Source organism: Leptonychotes weddellii, chromosome 6, assembly GCF_054177405.1.
Source record: "Leptonychotes weddellii isolate Sample4059 chromosome 6, ASM5417740v2, whole genome shotgun sequence".
In the NCBI taxonomy this organism is placed as follows: Eukaryota; Metazoa; Chordata; class Mammalia; order Carnivora; family Phocidae; genus Leptonychotes; species Leptonychotes weddellii.
This window is the reverse complement of record NC_138374.1, coordinates 104,832,569-104,840,767: the sequence shown is the minus strand read 5'-3', so window position 1 is coordinate 104,840,767 and position 8,199 is coordinate 104,832,569. Positions and strand designations below refer to the sequence as shown.

The window sequence follows — 8,199 nt, the reverse complement described above, 5'->3', positions numbered from 1 at the left end:
TCCTACTTTATGTCTTGCTAGATATGGTAAGACATTCATCAGGATTGATTACATGCAGAAAAAATTCAAGTACAGTGAAGCAGGTTTGTGCTCCACAGAAGAAAGAACTTTCTAATAGAGCCTTCCATCAGATGAAGAGTCCACCCTGGAAGGTGTGAAATCATTTTCATTGGCTATGACTCCAACTCATATCTGTCAGCCATGCCATAGGTGTGAGGTTGCAACAAGATGAGCTTTGGGATATCTTCCAATCCCTAAATCCATGACTCTGTGATCATTATCCCCATAAACCTTGAAGGCTTAACTGAGTACCTTTTCCAAATGGGGCTTGCACCAGAATACAGAGAATAAGTGGCTCAGAAAAGGCCTAGTTGAGAAGCAGAACTAGTCATGTTTGAAGGGATATTTCTGTGAAGCACTGAGCCCACCATAACTTACCAATATATAATCCTAGGAATATTTCTGGATGTTTCAGTTATTGAGAATCCAAGTAGCCTCAGCTCTGAGCAATGTCTGCTGATCAGCTCTTTTTTAAAACAGTATCTGTCTTGTATATGTTCTTTCCTCTGTCTGCAAACACTCTGACCCTAGTTATCTGCATGTTTTGCTCCCTCTTTTCCTTCACGTATTTGTTCAATTGTCACCTTTGTAGTGAGGCCTTCCTAGACTATCTTATTTATACAGACTGCTTTTAATGGTAGTGTTTAGACCACTTATATTTAGTGTAATTATTGATATAACTGGGTTTAAGTCCACTCTGTTGCTATTTATTTTTAATTTATCCCATCTGTTCTCTGTTCCTTTTCACCTCCCTTCCTGCTTTCTTTTGTATATAGAAAAACATTTTTTGTGTTCCATTTTAGCTATTTCTCATGCAGTTTTGTTTATTTTAGTGGTTGCTCTAGAAATTACAATATGCATTCATGACTTATCACAGGCATATTGAAATAATAATATTATATCACTTCATGTATGGGTAAGAAACATACAATAATACTTACTCCCTTTCTGGCTTTCATACTATTATTATAATATGTTAATTATTTCTACATATGTTATAAGCCCCACAAATTGTTAATTTTTGGTTGAAAGTCAATTGTATGGACTCATTGAATTCCTATTCAATGATTTATAATCTATTACTATTATTATTATTTTTTTAATCTTCTAATTGTTCCCCATTTGGTCAGTAGGAATCCCTTCAAGTTATCTCCTGTGTCCTTTTGTTATGTTAGTACTTTGTTACTTTTGGTAACAGGCCCTAGGATCATCTTATACTTCTCTGCCCTTACCCTAAAAATCAGTCATTTCTTCAAGAAGCCTTGATTCATTTTAGTGCAAGGTGATATTCATTAACCAGGATCTGGGTACTCAGTGTGCTCCTTCCTACGGGAGTGTCATTCATTGCTTCTAGGCCCCTGTCCTCTCAGTGGACAGAGCAAGGAAATATGAATATGAATATGAATAAATATACACACACATACACATCTATATCTATTTCCATATCTTTCTATTAAAAACCATGAGACTTCACCAATACCTCCAATTCCAATCCAACATTTCAGGGTTGATCTTAGCTTTCCCTTTTCCATACTTGTAACTCCCTTCACTAACAGTAAGAGAATTGGCTTTCATTATCCTCAATATATTACATATTTGCTCAATCCACCTATATGTAACCAATATCCTAACTACTTTGGGGCCAGTCCCTGGTCCTGTAGTCCCACTGATTCCCACCAGGGACATCAAGGCTAACTTGTTGTCCTTGGGCCCCTCTAATCCCTGCTGACCACGTTGGGGCAAAAACCTAGGCCCTGATGAAGGGCTCAGTAGCCCTAACATAGAAGCAAAAGAGATGGTTGGATTGATTCAAGACTGGTGACCTGTAAAGACGAATTGGGAAAGTTAGGGACCTTGGATGTTAAGAACATCATATGCCATAGGTTTCACGCAGGATGTGGAAGAAAAATGTGTTAGGAGGTGTGTTGCGTTGGTAGAAATGGAGGGGTGGAAGCACTGGAGATCCTGATAACAATCAGAGAATAGGTATGGTGGAGATTAAGTTCTCTGGAGAACCCAGTCATTTCCAACTAGCTAGCCAAATGTCTGATTATATCTACACACGAACTGGGCTACAGTGATTCCACTGGAACTTTTACTGTCAAGTGGGTCACATCCGGGAGAATTGCCATTAAACATTTTTCTAAACGGGTTACAGGTGCTTCCCCTCCAGTAAATTAAATCCCTAATAGCAGAACTAGAGGAAGCACATGTATACTCATACACAGACTGAATATAATACTGGCCCCCAATCAAAAGTCATCAGGAAGTCAGACTTCAAGGCAAGCTCCTGTCCTGAAATGACTCTTTCGTGATCAGATAGCACAGGTATCAAAGAGAAAAGGCATAGATGGAGCTTTTGCAAGTTTCTGAACCCAGAAGGGATGAGATCCTGAGAGATCAACTGGAAATTGGATCAGTTAATACCTGAATAAATGAGTAAGTGAGCTGGGCCTTGCAGACTGAGTAGGATGTCTGTAAATAAGAAGGAGAATGAATAGAATTCACATGGGAAGCAACTAAATCACAGATCCAGAGCAAGGCACAAACACACCAGAACTGTGCGACAGAACACTGGATACACCTGCCCCCTGGAGGTGACATACGTCAGGGCTTTGGCAGAGTCACGTCTCCATCCAAAGCCGGGTGCTTGGTGCCACTTGCTAGTATCTGGGTTGTCAGTTTCTTTCTTCATTCCCTATGGTGGCTTGTCAAAATCCCCCCTCTCAGAAGACAGCCTAGCTGGCTTCAGTGATAGACATCAAGGTAATCAGTCATGAACTTCCTCGATCTACTGTCTCTGCACCTACAAACTGTTGCATTTTTAAAAAAATTTTATTTATTTATGTATTTTAGGTGATCTCTACACCCAACATGGGGCTCAAACTCATGACCCTGAGATTAAGAGTTGCATGTTCCATGTGGCTCAGTCAGTTAAGCGTCTGATTCTTAGTTTCAGCTTGGGTTGTGATCTCATGGTCCTGGGACTGAGGACCCACGTTGGGCTCTGTGCTCGGCGCGGAGTCTGCTTGAGATTCTCTCTCTCCCTCGCCCCTCCCCCTGCTCGCTCTCTCGCTATCTCTCTAAAATAAAAAATAAATAATAAAGTCTTAAAAAAAAAAGAGTTGCATGCTCTACCAGCTGAGCCAACCAGGCATCCCCAAATTACTGCATTCATACCTACTCACAACACCTTCCCTTCCTAATTGCAGGAAGACATAACCTGTCCAAGGTTAATTCTTCAAACTATACTCAGGCTCCTTTCCCGTCTCCCCACTGAAGAAACATTGTTGCCACAGTTACCACCTTCAACCCCTTACAGGCCTTTTCAAAAGTCATGAATAGGTAAATGTCCCATCAGGAGCACATGAAATATCAATATTATATACTTTAGCTATTGCCCTTTCTTTATCTTTTCTTGAACAGCAAAACTTGTTGTTTTTGTTGTTAAACATCATCTTACATGTTTCTCTAATTATAAAGGGAGTGCATGATCATTATAGAATATTTGCACAAAGTATACTGAAAAGAACCTTTGTAATCTTGCCACTTCTTTGTGGGTTTCCATGTGTATAGATCTATGTCTAACACTTAATAGATGACGTTTTACCAAGTGCTTTCTGTGGGCCAGGCTCACCAGGATCCGGTGAGAGACTTACCCACAGTCGTGCATCGGGTCAGTGGCACATTCTAGACTCAATCCTAGCCAGTCTGGCTCCTTATGCTTCTACTTTTCACCCCAGTCAGAATCACATTATACATAGAGGGAGCATTTTTCAATATCACAAAATGTTTTAGAAATGTGATTTCTAAAGCATAACCAAGATTGTTATATAATAGCTGGTCAGTTTCCATTTGGTCATCAACCCACCGCTCTTTTGCTCCCAGTCCTCACCTCAACAACACAAACTGACCCCACAAGTGTTAAAGGTAACCTCTTCAATGCCAGATCCAATGGACACTTTAGAACTCTTCTCTTTCTTGACTCTCTGGCAATATTTGACACCATTATCCCTTCCTTCCTTCTGTCATTTAGTTAGTAAGTATTTACTGAGCACCAATTATGCTCCAAGCACAATGCTCAGTGTCAGAAACCTTCTCTGTTGATTTCTGGGACATATTCTCTTTTGCTTTCCTCCTCCTTCTCTGACCATGTTTTCTTAGTCTCAGACTTCCTGGTCCTCTGGTCCTCAGCCCCGTGTTAGGGCCTTCACCATTGTCTCTCAGCGCTGGGGGTGCCTCAGAATCCCCTGTCACACGTGCCTGGAGATTCTGATTCAGGGGGGAGCCCAGGCATCAATATTTGAAGATGCTACATGTCCTTCACTCAACGGTTGCTTTTCCTCTTGTGTTCCTCATCCCAGGAAATGGTGTACCTCTCCAACTACTTTGAAGCTAGAAACCTTGCTTTCTGCTCCTCTTCCAGTTAATCACTGTGTCCTGTTGATTCTACCCACCTTCCACATCTCTCCATCTCCACTGCCATGACTTGTATTTGGCCCGTCATCATTTCTTACCTGGATTATTAAAATGCCCTCCCAGGTGACCTTGCCTGCAACCTTGCCTCACTCCAGTCTCTTTGTCATTTCTGTTGTTTCTCAATAAAAACAGCTTTGCTGTTTTTTCCTGATTATATAAATACTACAATATTAATATAAAAATAAGACAATCCTACAAAGATAAGGAAGAAAGAAATGATCACCTGAAATCCCACTACCCTGAGTCATTTCTATTCCTCTGTCAATCTTTGAATGTTGCTCAATCATATGAGAAAAGTCTGAACCTTGTCCCTTTCTGGGATTCAGATGCCACAGGATGGCCTTGAGGGAAGAATAATTTCAAGTGGGAACAAAGAGGACCCAGAAAGAGTGACCATCTAATTGTACAATAATATCATAGTGCTGTTTTGTTTTGAGTAGAGGGCACTTTAAAAAAAGAAATACTTTTTTCCATACCTTCTCTGCTCTCTCTCCTCCTGCACCCCACCCCCACCACAGTGAATCAATGCTAAGAACTCGGCATGTATATTTTCCGACCTTTTCTTCATGCTCACATCATCATATATTGTGTTTGGCTCCTCCTAACAGTGACTCAGCTCCCTTGACAGTTTATTCTCACAAGTACGAAGTCCAGGGCCCCATACAGTGGCCAGGGAGCCAGATTCCTTCCAACTATCTGCCTTGCAATCTTTCACACTGTCATAACTTCAAGGCCATAAAACGGCTGTAAAAGCGCCAGCTATCATATCCTCATTTCAGATAAGAAAAAGGGAAGGCTGCTTTCCAGCCCTGGCCCCAGCCGCGGACATAGAAGCCGCTGGGATGTTGATGCCCGAGAAGAACCCTATTGCCATTTATGAACTCCTTTTCAAGGAGGAGGGATGGTGGCCAAGAAGGACGTCCACATGCCTGGCAGATGAGAGCAGGTAGAAAAGAACGTGCCCCCTCTTCACATCGTGAAGGCCATGCAGCCCTTCAAATCATGAAGCTACGTAAAGGAAAGGTCTGCCGGGGGACATTTCTACCAGCCCCTTACCAGCCAGGGTGGCCAGTGTCCCCACGCCTGCCTCCACCTGCCTGTTGAGAGTGTGCCTGCCGCTCTGCCCCGCAGCGTCCTGGGACAGGCCATGGCGCAAAGGTCTGGAGGGAGAGCCACCTGCCAGACTCACCGCAGGGTGAGTGACAGGGATGCAGACGGATCAAGCGCTGGGCTCCCTGCTCTGACAAGCTCGCTGAGGCCAGGCCTGCATCAGCAACTGAAGGCCAGTTTAGAGGTGGGTTTGGTCGTGGACGTGGTCAGCCACCTTCATCAAGCTGGAGGAGAGATTGTTGTGTGTTGAATAAATGTGTAGGCAGAAAAAGAAAAGGAAGGAAGGAAGGAAGGAAAGAAGGAAGAAAGGGAAGGAGGGGTGGAGGAAGAGAAAGAAAGAAAAAGAAAGAAAGAAGAAAGAAAAAAGAAAGAAAGAAAGAAAGGAAAGAAAGAAAAAGAAAGAAAGAAAGAAAGAGAAAGAAAGAAGGAAGGAAGGAAAGAAGGAAGGAAGGAAGGAAGGAAGGAAGAAAAAGGAGAAGACCAGGAGCAAAAAAGAAGTTCACCAAACACTCAGTCCAAAGCTCCCATTATATCTCATTGGCCACTCCTCTCTGCAAGATGGGGCAGGAAAAAAGGCACACACACACACACACGCACACACGCACGCTAACACACAAAAGATTTTAGGGTTCTTGTTTTGCTATTAGCAGCCAAATTGGATCAGGGGACACATACACTGTTGCATAGAGCTCTTCCTACTTAACACCTCATGGAAATCCCTCCAAGTCATTTAGTATAGATCTAGCCTATACTTTTTAAATGGCTACATTACTCCTCATGGTAGGTGCACACTATAATTTATTCAATATTCTCCTGAAGATGGGCATTCATTTTGTATTCAGTGTTTTGCCAACCATAAACAATACAGAAATAAACACCTTTGTACATGTATCCTTTGTACCATGATTTATTTCTACAAACTGGATTCCTAGCTATGGGACTGCTAGGTTGAAGGACGTATGTATTAAAATTTTATAGTCTTTCTCCGATTGCCAAAAAGTTTGTAGCAATTCACATTTCATCCAACGGTGTTATGAGTATCTGTTTCCTCTCCATTTTCACCCGTAGTAGGTGTCATCACTGTTCCTAATTTTTACCAATCCAAAGGGTATAAAGCGATATTACTTTACTACTTTAATTTTAATTAGCTTTTTTAGATGTACTTATTGGACATTGGGATTTTCTCTTCTATGAATTGTATATTCATGTTATTTACCCAGGTTTGTCTTTTCTAATCCATTTCTAAGAGCTCTTTGTATATTATGGATATTAATCATTAATTAGTATAGTGCAATTTGTGTACTAATATACCATATAAAAATTTTATTGGATCTTCTTTGTGTACAGAATAAAATCTAAGTGGCTTAATAAAGCCAGGTGTACTGCCTGAGCAGGAGATGGTATTTAGATGCCTTTGATAAGAACAGTTAGGCACCTCCCTTCTCACCATGTATCTATTTGCATCCACTGATTCACACAGAGGTTGAACAGCCCTGCCTATGAGAAAGGGTCTGACACTTGTCCTGGCTGGATTTCAGTCATCCAATGGACTGGGGCAGGGAGGGGCTGGTGCCTGAGGGAGGCAAGATTATAAGCAGCGAAGGTGGGGAGGTGGGGGGGGGTGTGTGTCAAGAATTAAGTCATCAGAGAGAAGAAGGCTTCTGGCCCCTTGAATCAAATCCAGCACTGGGGCCAGAGTGCCCAAGCCGAATGGTATTCTGGGTTCATGGCAGAAGCTAACACTGGAACTTGTCTCTCTAGCCACTTTGGCAGCATGTGTGGCTCCTGGAAGGAAGGGGGCTTCTGGGGAAGTTTCAAAAGCTATTACAGTATAGTCAAGAAGCCTCGCTGTGGAACCTTATTTGACCTGGACCCAATAAGAGTATTTCCCCAGAGCATTTTCTAGAGCAGTGGCAATAATCTCTGGTCTTTACATGCAGCAGTGATGCTCCAGTGTCAACACTATAAAGCTCAACAGACTGCCCGGTATTTGTGCCACCGATAGGCCGAATCTTCCAGCCTTTATGTTGGCACCCTCATCGAAGCATGAAGGCCTGGGACTGCAGAATTGCAGCTTGGCTAGCCATGGACAGGTGATAACCCAGACTATTTCATCGTAACATGGAAGTACTCCCTAGTGAGTCCCCTAAGTACTTGGTGGAAAAGACCCTGAAAATAACTTTGATTTTCTGCCACAATCTTGACTTCCTTCAGACAAGCTGGTGGGATGCAGAGCTTGGGAGAGTGGGATATTGATGCTGGTGGGGTTGCCCCTCTACACACTGACTGGTGAAGCCTGCAACTGGTCACCTTCATTCTCACTGTACCTGCTATGGCCCCTACCAACTCTCTGGCCTCACCTCCTGCATTTTCTCTGTCCCTCTCTAAGTTCTGAATATGCTAAACCAGTAGTAAACTCTTCCAAGCACCATACTTTCTTTGTCTACTGTAACTTGGCAGATGTAGCTCTCTGCCCCTGAAACACCCAACCCCTCAGCCACGTTATTTGTGGCTAACTCCTGTCAGCCACTACCTCCTTCAGGAAGCCCT

The 8,199-nt window shown here is 42.7% G+C and overlaps 1 pseudogene; it reads left to right on the top strand.

The window, feature by feature from the left end:
- The first annotated feature begins 11 nt into the window (after window positions 1-11).
- LOC145722089 (small ribosomal subunit protein eS10 pseudogene) lies at window positions 12-6,000 on the top strand (annotated as a pseudogene).
- Window positions 6,001-8,199: the final 2,199 nt, after the last annotated feature.